The 16,585-nt window shown below is 37.1% G+C and overlaps 1 pseudogene across 1 annotated transcript; it reads right to left on the bottom strand.

The window, feature by feature from the left end:
• Nucleotides 1–972: 972 nt before the first annotated feature.
• On the bottom strand, nt 973–16,198 carry LOC147407632 (VAMP-like protein YKT61; annotated as a pseudogene). The gene is made up of 6 exons (XR_015176838.1): nt 15,837–16,198; nt 14,879–14,976; nt 12,436–12,539; nt 12,185–12,250; nt 4,828–4,914; nt 973–1,272 (listed from the first exon to the last, which is right to left on the bottom strand). The product of XR_015176838.1 is annotated as a VAMP-like protein YKT61 (transcript).
• Between the last annotated feature and the right edge of the window lie 387 nt (nt 16,199–16,585).

The following is a 16,585-nucleotide window of genomic DNA, read 5'->3' on the forward strand; positions in this document are numbered from 1 at the left end:
CTATATACAGTACATAGGGGTGGGTTTGAGCGGATGGGCTCACCGACCGCGTAACCCCTCAATGAATATGCTTAAATTTGGGTCGCTACGAAATGTCCAAAAGGTTGACTGTTCTTCTGAATTTTCGTACAATTTGGATTTTTGTTGGACTTGGACCACCTCCCATTTTGATTTCTGGTAAAGAGAAACCGTGGTTCTGAATCTTTTGAGTTGGTGGGCCAATCTTACTTTTAAAATACACAACGTATACCAACGTGTATCCCATCTTATCTAAAAATCAAGGACAAGTTTGATCAACATTGAATTTGTAATCTTGTATCATTCCTGAAGAATATAAGTAGACAGACAATAATATAGACAGCATTAATGTTGTACCATCCACATCTTGGTAGTCCAATCTCTAAAGTTTGCCTGATTGATGATCTTTTAACTGTTTTGAATTTGAACATTTTCCAATGCTGATATCTAGATATTGGATTTGAGTTTATTTATTTATTGGTATACCTAAAATTAGGAGTTATAATTCACAAAATTCGAAACTGGCAGTTTTGGGATGCCTGTATCCAACTTCCAAGAGGTTTTCTAGTTGATTTTGCAGTTGCTTCTTCCCTCCCAGCATGATCAGGGGCATTATTAACACACATAAAAAGTCTTAAAAGGTTATGTGACCCACTCTATTATGTTTCTGTCAGGCCACTTATACCTCTTCTGTCTCAAAATACTTAAAATCATCTAAACCGATGATTTTTCTGGCAATTAAAAATGATTGTAACAGCCTTGCTAACTAATTAGCCTTTGGGCACATTGGTTTTTAGCTAACTGACCCAAAGAATATATGATCACCATTTAAGTCGGGCTTCTTATTTGTGTGCAAGCCCATCAGAGGCATGCATCAACTATTCGTGTTCCACACCGACCACGCTCTACAAAGGTCCCACAAATGTAGAGCAAACCTACAGCTTGATGTCGATGTACATTGGGCAGTTTTTTTCCCCCCTAATGGAATAAAAATATAAAAGATTGTCATAGATAGAATCTATATACGTAAGGCAATAATCGACAAAAGATTACATGAAATCAATAAACTCTGGGAAGCCCACACTTAATAAATATGAAATTTTGACATAAAAGATACTACGCCATTACTCGGTCATCTTCCAATCCCCAAATGGCAGAATTGTCCAGGGCCAAGCAAGCATTGCTGCACCATGTCCCAGAAGCCTATAATATGGTACAACACTGGTTGGTTTTCTTGGCGTTCTTGTAAAACATCTGCGGCAAAATCCATTCACAAAGTCAATTCTGTGTCAGCAATTGAAGTCTTCCCATTGTGTACATCAAATGCTATAGACCATAAGTAGTACATGCTTGTAGGTTTACTCTTCTAAGTTCACTTGTACAATATTGTAAGCCATATATCCTTATAACCATCTATAAACATGGTGTGAATCATACAAACAAATAGATGCTCAAAAAGGATACCAAAATGGATAAAATTCATCATCTAGCACATCTAGGTCACATACAGTGGGGGTGGGACCAACCCTTTAATGCATGCCACAGAAGGCGTTTGCTATGATTAACTGTTCCCTCGTACCATCACAATCCTTTCTACAGCAAAACACATCACAACCGGTATATAATCAACAAAGAATAGTCTATGCATCAAGCATTAGTAGCCATCTGATTCACATAGGTGGGAGCTATTGAGCACTGGATCTCAGCCCACCATACATGTTCCTGGCATGACTGGATACCGAAAAGATATGGTAGGCCATCCTTTGCGGGTGCACCCAGCAGGATGACCCTAGACATCCTACTTTCTATTCACAAACGAAGGAAAACTGTACATGTTCCTGGCATGACTAGATACCAAAAAGATATGGCAGGCCATCCTTTGCGGATGCACCCAGCAGGACGACCCTAGACATCCTACTTTCTGGTCACAAACGAAGGAAAACTGACCCAAAGAAAAGTGATGGTCCCGTACAAGAATACAGTAAATATATCAGTACACTTTCTTGAAGGCTCTGGTTCAAAGAAAATGGGCCACAAAATCCTGGGAAAGAGTTTCCTAAGATTTTCTCTGTTTTTTCACTAACTACTGAGTGACTAAATTAACCCAGGACAACATGTGTGCATTCATGGAAATGTTACTGAACTCACTAGGATTCTAAAGTTCCCTCACCATGCGTGTGTGGTTACAACCAATACTTGTGGCATCCACTAGATGCATTACCCAGTCAAAAGAAAGCATAACTGATTTACCACCTCCTGTAGAACTATTTGAATATGGCTTGGGTAGCTTCAGCTAGAAATGGTTTCAAATGACTAAATATATAAATGATGGAGAATTTGAAAATGATTCATTAGAGCTAAACTAAAAAACTTAAGACTAGAGCTCTCTCAAAGAAGCCTTCAACCCACCATCATTGTCACCAAATTTGGCGACTTACTGAAAAAGTCGCAATTAAATCGTGACTTCTTTTCACCACTGACGATTTAATAATAGCATCTTTGTCAATAAGCCGCAGCTTTTACAAACTTCACGATTAAATCATGCACTTGACGATTAAATTGGGAAAACCATAAAAAAGGTATTTTGATATTGTTCTAGTATTCATGAGATGTCAACATGGATAAAATTTCAGCATTCCTAGATCTAATCCCAAATGATGCATTAGTAAGAGGTGATGAAGATGATGGCGACCATTTTATTGATGAAATGTAAGAGAATGAGGATGCAAATGAGAATGACATTGAATTCAATAATTTTGATGGGTTGATAAATCCAACTTGGATTGATGATTGCAAACCTTTTATATTTTGAACAATAAAAACCTTGAATGTGGAGTGGACTTATGGTTAGTTTTGTTGGATGTATGGATGATATCAACATAGGGTTTGGTATTTTATTATTGGAGTTTAATATGACATTTGATGATATAATATGAGAACACCACTTAGTAGGAACAATTACACAACCCTAACCTTAGACCAATTTTTTCCCCAATTATTTCTCGATCTTCCCAAATTTTTATCAAAATTTGCGAATTTCCCCCTTGTTGACTTATTCCCAAACACGGACTCCGTAACCATACCCAACATTACCGTAAAAAACATTATGTTTTCTGAAAAAAAACATTGTTCACTTGTTGCGTTGACCAATCAAGGGTCAATACCACATAAATGGGAATTATTAAATAAGGAGAAAACTTAATATGAGAATAAATAATAGAGGCCCTTAAAATCGGGGGCAGAGCCAGGATTTTCTTGTAGTGGGGGCAAACTATGGTTAGTTGTATAGTTGAAGAACTTGAATGGTGGGAAAATTATTTGCTGGAAAATACGATTGGAGGGAGGTGAGGGTGTGGGGGCAAAAATTGGAGGGAGATGAGGGCGTGGGGGCAAATGAGGAGAGAGGTGAGGGAGTGGAGACAAATGGGGCACATGTAATTAGTTGAAAATATAGGGGTGTCTCAAAGTTCTGTGGGGGCAATTGCCCCCACCAGCTCCTTACTAGCTCCACCCCTGCTTAAAATGATAAAAGTTTTCCTTTTCTTCACGGAGAACAAATAATGATCAACTAGGTTTTGTAACTTTTACCTCGAGCTCAAGATGAGTGCTTTTTTGGGAGTTAAATAATAGAAAAAAAGTTCTTACTTTTTTTTGTTTGTTATTTTACTTTAATTTTTATAGTTGATCCGTGTATTTAATTTTTAAGAAAAATTTGAGGCTTATGCATCATACCATCAAGAAAGCCTCTCACATGCACCTCATGTTTTTTTTTTTTAGAACTTTTCACACAAATGCATATCAATGACTGCTTTAGGGGAATCATTGGCGAAGTGCTTCACTATTTTCATATGAAATAGTACATTTATGTCTCAAACCAAAAAGGTAGGTTAATATAATAGCACCTCAATGCTGTTGGGGGGGGGGAGGTCTATGCTACCAGTATACTCCAACATGCCGATGTTTCTAAATCAATGCATAATAATACTATTAGTTGTACCCGATTCTGGATTAGATAATTCTTTATTGAAATTTTCCATTTCGCATCGTACTAAGGTTATCTTCTCCGTACCCAACGTTCTGTTATATGTTTCATCTTCTAGGCCATTTTGGTAGTTTGACCGTAGAAGTCCTTTGTTTCAGTATTTCCGAATAAGTGTGACTTGTTATAATTGATCCTATTAATAAATATCAATGTTACTGAAATCATTTATTGTTAGAGAAGCGACAACTTAGCTAAGTTGGTAAGATGTGTGGAGTCTTGTTCCCACGTTAGAAATTTCACATAAATGGCATGAGTTACTTGGCTTAAATACCTAAAAGCTAAAGTATGGCCTCAATATATTGGATAAAATATTTGGATCCTTGCCCTGGGTTTTCGAACAAGTCGTATGCCCATCCCTCATAAAAATATCTGTGTCAATATCTACATTTTGAGAATCTTAGCATGGGATGCGAGATAATGAAGTCATACAACTTTTAGCAATGATAAGATCCATTAGTCCAACAACCAGCGTTGGTGGCGTTTAACTTACCACTATCACATCATTGGTCTTTATAATACATTAATATCATGGATAAGCAGCAAGAGAAGAATAAATCTCCCATAATTAAAACAATTTTCCTACTTATGAGATTGAAAGATTAAAAAAATTGCACTCGACCACAACACACAAATAAATGTGTCTAGTTTAAATCTATTTGTGTATATATGTGCAGGTATGCGTATGTATCCAACTATCCATTCATGAAAGTATACATAGCGTAAGAAATGCAATATATTAGGATACGTAATCATGAATAGGTACATACCTGTGATGCTGAACTCAGATCTGAACTCTTCTCAACCAAACTGTCAAGCTTTTCACCACGTGCAAGCACACTATCAATAGTCTTATGCTGTATTGAGGAGAATAAACAAAAACAAACAAAATGAGACAAAACAATCAATGCTGCAACTGATTTTCCTTCCCAAACCAATATGGATGATTAACAGGATATGTTATAAACCTCAACGGATTGAACTCAAGCAAAGAAAGCCTTTAAACATATGGTTCTCTCTTTTATTTAGATGTTCATTCATTCATAAGTATTTAACTTAATGGGAAGGACAACCTAATTTACTTGCTGGATTACAGACTCATTGATGAAGAAAACCTTTTATCATATTATTCTCTCTTTTATTTAGATGTTCATTCGTAGATAAGTACATAACATAAATGGGAAGGAGGTTTTCTGCTATCTGCACATGCACTCTTCTGAAGATAATCAAGGAAAGAGAGGAAGATAGAAATTTGAACAGATTTATTTGTCTATTCGCACCATGTAATGGCATTTATGTCTATATATCAAGCTCTCATAAATGAGACTTGAGAATTACTTTCTAAAATTCTTCTTGGTATCAGAGCCTTAGAGGACGTCCCATCATTTTTTGACATCTCCTCTTTGATTTCTCTTGAGACCTTGAATCTCTTCTCCTCCTCCATTCCCAACATCTCTAGATCTTGAGACCTAATAACCTAGCCGGAGCTTCATTAGAAGGTCTCTCCTTCGGGGGCTTTTTTATTTTTCTAATTCATATTCCTTTATCGCATGTTGCAATAAGGCTTTTTCTTAGTTTTTTTCCACATGCTGCAATTCTGCGCTGTGCTCCTTTCTGCCCTTCGATAGGGTCTTTTTTTTTTCTACCCATGCTATCCTACGGAACCTTTTTGTGACCTACGACAGCCACGGTGTGCTGTGTAGGTGAGTACAACAGCACCTAAAGTTTTTTTTTGGCATCTACGATAATGGGATAACCTTCAGCAACAGCAGATTGCTGTGGTTTCTGACCTACGATAGTAGTAACTGGCTGTATAAGTGTCTGCGATATCTTCTAGAATGTGTTCTGGACCTTCGGCAACAGCAGATTGCTGTGTTTGTGACCTAAGACAGCAGATGCAACAGCAGTTTGGTCTTCTTGTCCTTCGACAACAGCAGATTGTTGTATTTGTGACCTACGACAGTAACAGCTTGCTGTATAGGTGCCTGCGACAGCAACTGGGGGCCTACGTGAAGCCTTGCTACAGCAACTGGCCTGTTTGGGAGACCTATGACAGCAACAGACTGCTGTGTTGGTAATTGCAACATCTATAGAGGCTGTGTGAAGCCCTGCGACAGCAGCGCTACTCATTTCCTGACCCACAACAGCATACTACAGCATAAGGTGCTGGGTCAGTAACTGCAACAGCAGCTAGGCTATTTTTCTGACCCACGACAGCGACAAGAAAGCCTTTCTTTGTGTGTGTCTGGGACAACAGTGAGCTCCCTTCAAACCAAAGTTTCAATTGCTTTGTTTGTATTAAGCAATGACATCGCATCAAGAAACCAAGGACTCTAACACCATTCTTGGAGCAAATTTCTCAGCGCAACGAATCACCAATGCCTTATTAGATGATCGAAATTTTCAGTCATGGTCTCAATCTGTTTAGCTTTATTTTTGAAGTATAGGGAAATCTGGATGGCTTTCAGGCATCATTAATAAATCACCCCTTATTGATCCCAAAATTGAGTAATGAGAGATCGATAACTGCACCATTCTTGGATGACTTTTTAACTCCATGGAGCAACGCATCTACACCATGTTCATATATCATGAAACTGTCTCCTCTTTGTGGGCAACACTCACTCAAACATATGCGCATGCTAGGAATGACTCGGGAATTTATGAGCTTTATAGAGACATTGCCCAGACTACCCAATGGACTCAAAGCGTCGTTGATTATTTTAGATTTCTCCAGTCTCGTTGAGAGGAGCTCTCTCACTATAAGTTTATGGTTGAGCTGTCTGTAGAGGCAGTATGTTGTTACAAGGATTGCTCGACATCAAACATAATTTCTCATGGGTTTACATCCTGAGTTTCAAGCACTTTGAACCCAGATCCTAAACACCACTTGTTTACCTTCTTTATTTGAGATATTTGCGACCATTGATAGTAGTGAGCATCGTCATCGTGTCATTCCCTCTTAAACTTAGGCCCCGACATTCTCTCTGCTCCAGTTATAAATCAGATGGCTCTAGCAATCAATTCAAGTTTCACTAACTCTCACACTTAGGGATCTGGGAGTCGAGGTCGTGGAGGCCGTGAACGTGTTAAAGGGAGTGGTCTTACTTACAGTCATTATGGGAAGATTGTCCATGAGAAATCTCGTTGTTTTTAGCTTTATCCTCATTTATTGCGATCTTCTACCACCCTTTCTTTGAGACAGTTTGCTCCTCGTGTTGTTGTTGTAAAGTCATCATCAGTTCCTCCTACTGATACGCATGCCTTCCTTGACACTATTGATTACAATAACTTCAGACTCAAATTACTGCTATTGTACGAGATCAGATCCATGCTAATACTTACTCATCCTCGACTGTGGCATCAGTTACTACACCCCTAGGTACATTTTCTGCATTCTATGTTACTCAGTCTGGCTCTGCTCCTCTAACTTAAGTAATTGATTTTGGTGTCTTTGATCATATGACCGATGAGTCTAGCCATTTTACTTCTTCTACTTTTCCTGCTACCTATAAGGAGGTTCATCTTGTTGATGAGTCCCTTACTCCTATCCACAGCAAGGGTACTATCCCCTTATCTTCTGATTTTTCTCTTTACTCTGTGCTTCATGTTCCTAATCTATCTCTTAACACTTTTTCCATGAGTAGTATTACCAAATCTTTAAACTGCTCTGTAACCTTTTTTTTCTACTCATTGTATTTTTCAAGACCTGACTTCGAGTAGGATTTTTGGCAAGAGAGATGGGTTATACTTATTTGGATCTTAACCTACTGTAGCTCCGGCGTCCGTGCTTCCACTCTCCGAGAGTCATATTTTTTTCTTTTCAAACCTTAGATTTATGGCATGTTCGCTTAAGACATGCTAATTTTTAACACTTATGTTCGTTATTTCCTACTTTAAAAACCTCTTGTAATGGACATAAGTTTTAGTGCCCTGTGTGTGAGCTTTCTAAACACACACATACCTCTTATATTCCTTGCATACATCGATTTAATAAAATATTTGATTTAATTCATTCTGATGTATGGGGACCTTTCCCTGTTATTGTTTTTAATGGTCATAGATATTATGTTACATTTATTGATGATTATTCTCGTTGTACTTGAATTTACTTGATGCGTTTTCGTTCTAAGGTGCTCCACATTTTTATTAATTTCCTTAAAATGATTCAGACCCGCTACAACATCACAATTAAATCTCTTAAGTCTGATAACGGAGGGGAACACATTTCTGATGGGATTCGATCCCACCTTCATGAGCATGGTATGCTTTATCAGTTGACTTGTCCCTACACTCCTGAACAGAATGGGATGGCAAAACGCAAGAATCGTCACCTCATGAACATAGTCCGTTGTCTTCTTCGAGGTATACATGTTCTCAAGTTATATTGAAATATGGTAGTCCTCAGTACGATTTTTCTCTTTAATCGCATTCTGAGTCGCACCTTAGGAGGACAAGTGCCTTTTCATGTTCTTCGACCTGATAGCACTCTCTTCCCAATTACATTCAGAGTCTTTGAATGTACTTGTTTTGTTTAGGACAATACTCCTCATCGCATGAAATTAGATGCCAAAGTCATTCGTTGTGTTTTCTTGGGTTACTCATTTATGTCAAAGGAGTATCGTTGTTATGATTTTTTTTCTCATCATGTAATTTACTATTTGGATATTACATTTTTTGAAAATATTCTCTTTTTTTTTCATACATCTTTGCAGGATCCTTCTTCTATAATGCTACCCTCTCCAGTTTTCTCTCCATCTTCATCTCTTTTGCAGGATCCATCTTCTTCTTTGCCGCCTCTTAAGGTTTATTCTCGTCATCCTTACCCCTCTCCGAACTTGCCAACGTCCTCCTTGGACTCATGTATACCATCTTCTACTCTTACACCTATTCTTTTTATTTCTGACTCTCACTTACATATTACACTTCGCAAAGGTAAGCGAGGGTGTGTTACTGATCATCCTATTGTTCAGTTTGTTTCCTATCAGGGACTTTCTCCTTATCAAGCCTACCTTGGTGCTACTGATTCTATTCGAGTTCCCCAATCTGTATCAGAGGCTTTACGAGATTCTAAGTGGACTAGAGCCATGATTGCTGAGATGGATGCTTTGCAAAAGAATCACACCTAGGAACTTGCTCATCTTCTTTCTGGGGAATGGACTGTTGGTTGTAAATAGGTTTTTACTGTCAAGTATCTTGCGGATGGCATTGTTGATCGATACAAGGCCCACATAATCGCTAAGGGATTTACGCAGACTCTAGGAAAGGATTTTGATGCTACATTCGCTCCTGTAGCTGAACTTTCTACGGTCCGCCTCCTCATCTCTTTAATTGATTGTCCTTGCTGGCCTTTTTACCAGCTTAATGTAAAGAATACACTTCTGAATGGGGATCCGATTGAGGTTATCTATATGGACCCCCTCCCAGATTTCATCTTCGGAGGAAGTATTCTGGGAAAATATGCGCATTTTCAAATCTTTATATGGTCAGAAGTAGTATCCACGAGCCTGGTTTCAATGTTTTTTTAAGGTCATTTTATCTATGGAGTTCCCTAGATGCCATTTAGATCATATATGTTTTGTTGGTCGAGAAGTGGATGGTCATTGTACTATTGTATTAGTCTATGTGGATGATATTATAGTAACTAGAGATGATACACAGTGGATTGACAGGGATAAAATGCTATTGGGTCGTGCATTTGAGATTAATGACTTAAATTCCCTCAAATACTTTTTGGGGATAGAAGTGGCCCACTCTCGCCGTGGTATTTCACTATCTAAGTGCAAATACACATTGGATCTCCTTCAAGATATTGGTATGCTTGATTGTCGTCCTGCCTCCTCCCCTATGGATCAGAATCATCGTCTTCATGCCGAAGCTAGTAATTTATTATTTGATCCCTCTTCTTATTAGAAACTTGTAGGCCACCTGATTTATCTAACACAAGACCGGATTTGACTTTTGCGGTTAGTGTGATCAGTCAATTCATGTATGCCCCACGCACTTCTCATCTTGATGCAGTTTATCGTATTCTTCGCTACTTGAAGTCTCATCCTGATCTTGGACTCTTCTATTCCTCTATTGCTCAACCACATTTATCATGTTCCACTGATGTTGATTGTGCTAATTCTCTAACAGATAGGAGATCTACCTATGAGTTATGTACTTTCCACGGTAGTAACTTGATCTCATGAAAAAATAAGAAATAAGGTGTGGTTTTCCGCTCTTCTGCTGAAGCTGAGTATCGTGATATGGCCCTTGGCACTTGCGAACTTACTTGGATTAGATCTTTACTAATGGAACTAGATTTTCCAGTCTCTGACCCTTCTACTTTGTTTTGCGATAACAAGTTTGCCATCATGCTTGCTTCTGACTCGGTCCTTCATGAAAGAACCAAGCATATAGAGGTTGATGTTTACTTTCTTCGGGAGAAAGTTTGTTCTGGTGCTTTACAGACAGTTTTTGTATCTTCTTCAAAACAACTTGCTAATATGCTTAAGAAGTCTATTGGTCCTTCTGTCACTAACTCTCATCTTGTTAAGCTGGAATTAGTTGATATATTTGCCCCATTTGAGGGATAGTATTTGAAATAATGTAGTTTTTTTAGTAACTTCTTTAGTAGCTTATTTTAATTCTTATGTCTATTCTCTTTTTAGGTTATATATATATATATCAAGCTCTCATTAATGAGACTTGAGAATTGCTTTATAAAATTCTTCTTATCCAAGACTTTCAAGCATACTTTTTGAAAAGGATAACCCTTGGGTGATGCTAGAAGAAGAACTAAACCTCAATTTGAAAATCTTATACAGATTAAATCTCTTGATTCTTGAAAACTGATTGAAATTCATATACAAGGTGTAAGAAACTCTAAATATGAATGGATATGTGTATGATCTATATATAGGGCGTGTGTGACATATACCACAAAGTCAACACATTTATAAGTTGGGGAATCACTCAGAAATCCTTTAATTTTGTCTTAAAACTAAAAGATAAAGATAAAGATGAAGTAGACTAATCTAAAAGCTACAATAACTATCATTTGTTCTCTATCTCAATTTAAATCCCTCATTAGTTTCCATAGAAGGAACCAGTTTCTCTCCCCAAGGACTATTGATGCTTCTCTGTGTCCAAATTGGTCTTGCATATATTTCAAACGTGCCCTATCAATAGGGAGCTGTGTCCTAAATGTCATTGACAATTACCAATTGTAAACTTCATACATTGTGTAAAATGATGACATCAATTCCAGAAAAGCAGAAGATGAATGGATCATTGAGTGGAAAAGGTTATAGTCGTGGCAAAGTTACAGTCTGTCGAAGCAAAATTATGATCTGCCTTTTTACCATAACACATTTACACTAGATGGTATTTCATACAAATAGCTCAGCTAAAAAATAACAAGAGAAATTGCAATTTTACTCAACCCCTCTTATAACTCAATAGTGGCAAAGTTACCTTAAGTTACTTGTAACATTTTTTTTATGGGTAAGTTAGACTCCAACCCACAGCCTCTAAGTTGCTTGCAACATGTTTAGTCAAAATGCCTCCCAAGTCCCAACAACACCCCAGAACTCTTCTCTATAGTGCAGATTTCTATTAACTGATGTAGCTAATCCAGACCATCCAGCTGATAGCTAACCCAATGGATTGGCCACATAAAGACGGCCCTTGTCAACATCATGACTATGACCTACATAGTATTGCACTATTCCCCCCACGAACTGTGATGTTTAAATGATTTCATTATAGACGAAAAAACAAAATAGACATGCCAATTTTTTTCCATATGAAGGATTGCTTGCTATTGGACTGACTTGTCAGGAGATGGAGGTGGTGATCCTTTGGGCCCACCACCCCAGCTGCCACATGTAAAGTCCATCACTCCCGAAAAGAAATGTGGACCTCTTTTATTTATTGTTAATTCGATATTCTGCAATATCTAATAGAAGACCTTCTACCCCTTCCACAATTGGATTCAAACTCGCAGGAAAAGAAAATCACACCCAAGCTAAAAACTGCCACAAATTCAATAATGTGTTGCAACATAGTGGTGAAAGGAAACTTAATAGAAATTAAAAATACAGGTATTTGAACAGATGCAGTCCATAATTCAATACTCACAAGGATAATTTTGGTTTCATCCAAATCCTTCTGGATTTTGAATAACTTATCAGCCTCTGCAGGGTCCTATAGAAAAGAAAACATGCTTTTAGCTGATATGTGAAAGATGTAATTTCCATAAGGAGCAAGTTATACCCTGAATAAAATTGAATAGGAGTAAAGTAAGAGGAAAAAGGATAGTGGAACTGTCTTGGTAATCCATCTCATCATCTTAGCCAGCACAATGATGAAAAAGAAGAGAAAATAAATACCTGAAATTTGGTTAGAGCATCATTCAAATAGGCCATGGTTGAGAGGCATCTGACTGTACAGTCCTCCAAGAATCACCAAAATTCTTCTGATACTCATCTAATACCTGACCAATATTTTAGTGTTTTCAGCTTTCCATGCTATCAAGCAGATACGAAAAGCATGCAGATATTATCTCAGAAACACAAAAATCTGTGCGATCACCATCTCAATTACATGTGCAAGAAAAAAAAAGGAGACCACTGGCAATGACTCGGTGAGGAACTAGTATGAAGTGGCAGGAAGAAATTCTAGTCCTTTCCTCCCCACCATTAAATGGCCTTACAAGTGATGACAAAGTACGGTATGTTCTTTTCTTCTACTTCTACTTTTTCTTTTTTCTTTTTTGAAAAGAACAGAGTCCAAGTTATTGGAAGAGCTTCTTATGGAGGAAGAACAAGTTCTTTCTTCGATCTTCCAAAGAGCCTCTTCTTTCTTGTTAAGTTATATAGAGAATGTGTTTGGTATTTGGATATTACTTGTGTCAATGACTTCACCAATCATGAATAATTGGTCATAAGACCATGTAAATGGAATTGATCCCAAAATGATGAAATAAAGGGGAAAAAAATTACCCTTCAATACTTGATGAGGAATTATAAATCACAGGAGGTGGTATGAGTAATGATAAATCTTAGGTAATTTAAGAGAAATTTCCTTTGGCTGTGTTTGTCAATCAAGAAAATCTATCCAACTCATGCGGAAGATACATTATCCGGAAAAATACTGTTTTTTCGGTAGATTATTTGATGATAAAATCGTTTAATGAAAATCAAAGGAGATTAGCAGATCTATAAAACCGGGAATGAGGAATACCACTAAAAGACCAGGATTCCTCTTTCCACGTTACTTACTTCACCGGTAAAAAATAGGCTCCATTAGTTTTGGTTAATATTGAGTTACCCTCCATGTTTTCTAACTGATGACATGTCCCTTGACCTATGTTTTGTCTCAGTGACTAACAAAAATGATCTAAATGTCATTATTTTCAATTTCAACTAAAAAAACCCTTAATTTTCTTTTAGAAAAGCTGTTATTTTAAACTTATTGAACCTCAACTTCAACCCATTTTTTTCAATGTACCATAGAAATTCCTAAATATTTCTACCCAAAAATCCATCATCCTCCTCCAAAAATGCTATCTTGTTCTTAGGGTTTGAAAGTTGAAGGTGATAGAATTTTAAGGTTGAGGAGGAAGGTAAACATTTTAATTATACCCTAGGGTCAACTATTTCTTACCTAATCAATCTCTTCTTCATTATCTTATAGAAACCATTTATTTTTCAATCCAAGATTCCATTGATCTTCTGTTTCTCTAATATCCTATTAAAAATCTTTAAGCTTAAACTCCATGATGTTGTTCTACCTATTTAATCTCATTTTCAATGTCTTGTAGAAACCCTTGATTTTTTTTACCCAAAATTTCACCTTTCCTCAAAAAACCTATCTTGTTCATGCAACTTGAAGGTCGAAGAAGATAGGATGCAACAACAAATTGTTGGATGACTATGAATATCCTGATAGAGTCAATGTGGAACAATTTCCAAAAATCATAATCTTGTAATCTTTTTTCCTTTTTTAATTGTAATTTAAATCAATGTTTTTAGAGGCATCTGAGACTTACGCCGTGAGGCATGCCTCAGGATGAGGCTCATTAAAAAAACCTTGAAGCGTAATATTGAAATACAACAAAAGTTAAGGCTTACACCTTAGATCAAGAGGCTCTCCAAAAGCACATGCCTCATTGTGAGGATTGCGCCTTATGGCTAAGGCTTATGCTTCATGTTAATTTTTCTAGTTTCTCATTTTTTTTCACATAATATGTTTTTTCATCTCTTCTTCTTCCCATTATTTTCTTTCTTATTTACTTCTTTGTTTTACTAATCAGGTTGAATGAAGAAGCTAGAGGCCTTTGTGTACAAGATTGGGAGGACGAAATCAGGCTGTCAGTGAGCTCTCCAAGGAGTTCAAAACAACAAATTGCAGAACCTCAATCTTGAACCTCTGTTTTCTGGCTTAAGCTTGTGGAAGAAAGTAAAAAATGAACGAGAAAAATGCTTCATTTTGTCATGTGGCATGGGGCTGAAACTTTCTACCTAAGGAGATGGTGCAATGGAAAAAAACATGGGGATCCATTTGGACACACCACCACAACTGCCAATGTCTAATAAAATCAACTATGGGTTCTTCTCGTCTCTACATGTAGAGAGAACCCAGACTCATATTTACAAACTAAAAAACAAGCCCTCGATCACAGATATCGTAACATACAAAAACTTTACAGTAAGAACAAAAGTGGCATCAAATGGCATGTAAATTACAGCAAAATAGGATACAATGAGATTTTAGTAACCAAGGATTATAAACTTTGAAACTAATTTGGGATCATGAGTTTACAGTATTAACCTTGTTGAGAATAGAGAATGCACTACGGACCGGGTAGTGGTCATCCATAAAGCCCAAGGCACAGAGTCCATTTCTGTTGTAAGAATGCACCTTGTATTCTATAAAGATATCACAACAAAAAGAAACAGACATAAAATTCAATTTACAACAAACTCCTTACTCAGACTTCTATAAAGAAAAAGCACAACAACAAAAAAAAAACAATTATATCTCCAAACCCATTGAATAATGCATAATTTTCGCATTAAATTCAATTTCTACAACACCATAACTATGGTTTTTCAAATTTCTTCATGTAAAGGTTACTCAAACTTCTATAAAGAAAAAGCACAACGCACACAGTGTATATGGAGATTTTAAGACTGATGGTCTTTTGGGCAAAGTTGAACAAGGAGTTGGCCGGGGTCTTTTCAAAGACTTTGTGTTTAGATGGGATAGCTAATGTAACTCCTAGTATTGTTTTCGGTTGCTCGTTTGTTTTGTTTTTGTCCTTTGTTCTTTCTTTGTGCTTTCTTGCTTGGGGGCTATCTGGGCCTTCTTTGTACTTACCCTGTCTTTTGATATTTATAAAATCTTCATACTAATCAAAAAAAAAAAAAAACACAACAAAACAATTCTATCACCAAACCCATTGAATTACACACAATTTTCGCATTAAATTCAATTTCTACAACACCCAAAACATGGTTTTCAAATTTCTCCATGTAAAGGTTACAGATCAAAACAAAAAAGGAATAAAAACGTTCAATTTCCCCAAATCTAAGGAGGAAAAAACGATTCCTTAACTGAATAATGTTTTCATCTGCCCCGACAATTACCGAATCTAAAAGACCATATGAAATCAAGCAAAAGAAAACTTAAATTGAACTCCAAATCGATAAAAGACACCATCAACAATAATTGGGAATGAAATTGAAACCCTAAAGCTATAGAGGAGGTGAAAGATCTGACAACGAACCTTCGTGTTCGATGGATTGGCGTTGATCGGGTGGGGTTCGTTTCGCAACTGTGCGTCCGAAGAAGACGATGAACTCCTTCACTCCAGTTCTCTGAAAGTAGCCGAATTGGCTCACATCAGAAGCATTTGCGAGGATTATTGGATCAGATCCAGGATCCACGCTGCATTTCAGAACCAGAAGAGCTGTAATTTTCATCTCCTCTGCTACTTCAGCGATCGACTTGATTGATTTATGAGGATTTTTGATCGATCGAAGAGGAAATTGGGAACAAGTTTTGGCAGATGAGAATGGGATTTGGGGAGGAAGAATAGGAATTCGAGAAAGCGGAAAGGTTCCTTCGTTATTAATCAAATATCATATTCAAATACAATAGAATTGATGTGCGTCGCCACTGAATCCATCCTGACCGTTCGATTAGTAGACCGATCAATTCAAACATTAGGAACTTTACTATGGTACTCTTCATCAAACTCATGGCTGAAATATAAGAGGGGAACACAATTTCCTAGAGATTAGTACCAGCTATTAGAAATAGTTTTTTAGGAACCAATAAAGAGTTTCTGGGGATACATTGTTATTTAGAAACATCTTAACCTTCGTTTGATGGGGGAGTGATAAAAGTAGAGCTTTAATGCTTTTTTTTGGGGTAGTTGAGGGAGTATCCCCACCTTTGGTGAGACCATTCTACTTGGCTGCACGCACCCTCCAACACCCTGTCACATCTTACGGTATTTAAGTAGCCACATTT

Source organism: Akebia trifoliata, chromosome 3 (assembly GCF_017979445.1).
Source record: "Akebia trifoliata isolate Shusen 1 chromosome 3, ASM1797944v1, whole genome shotgun sequence".
Lineage (NCBI taxonomy): Eukaryota > Viridiplantae > Streptophyta > Magnoliopsida > Ranunculales > Lardizabalaceae > Akebia > Akebia trifoliata.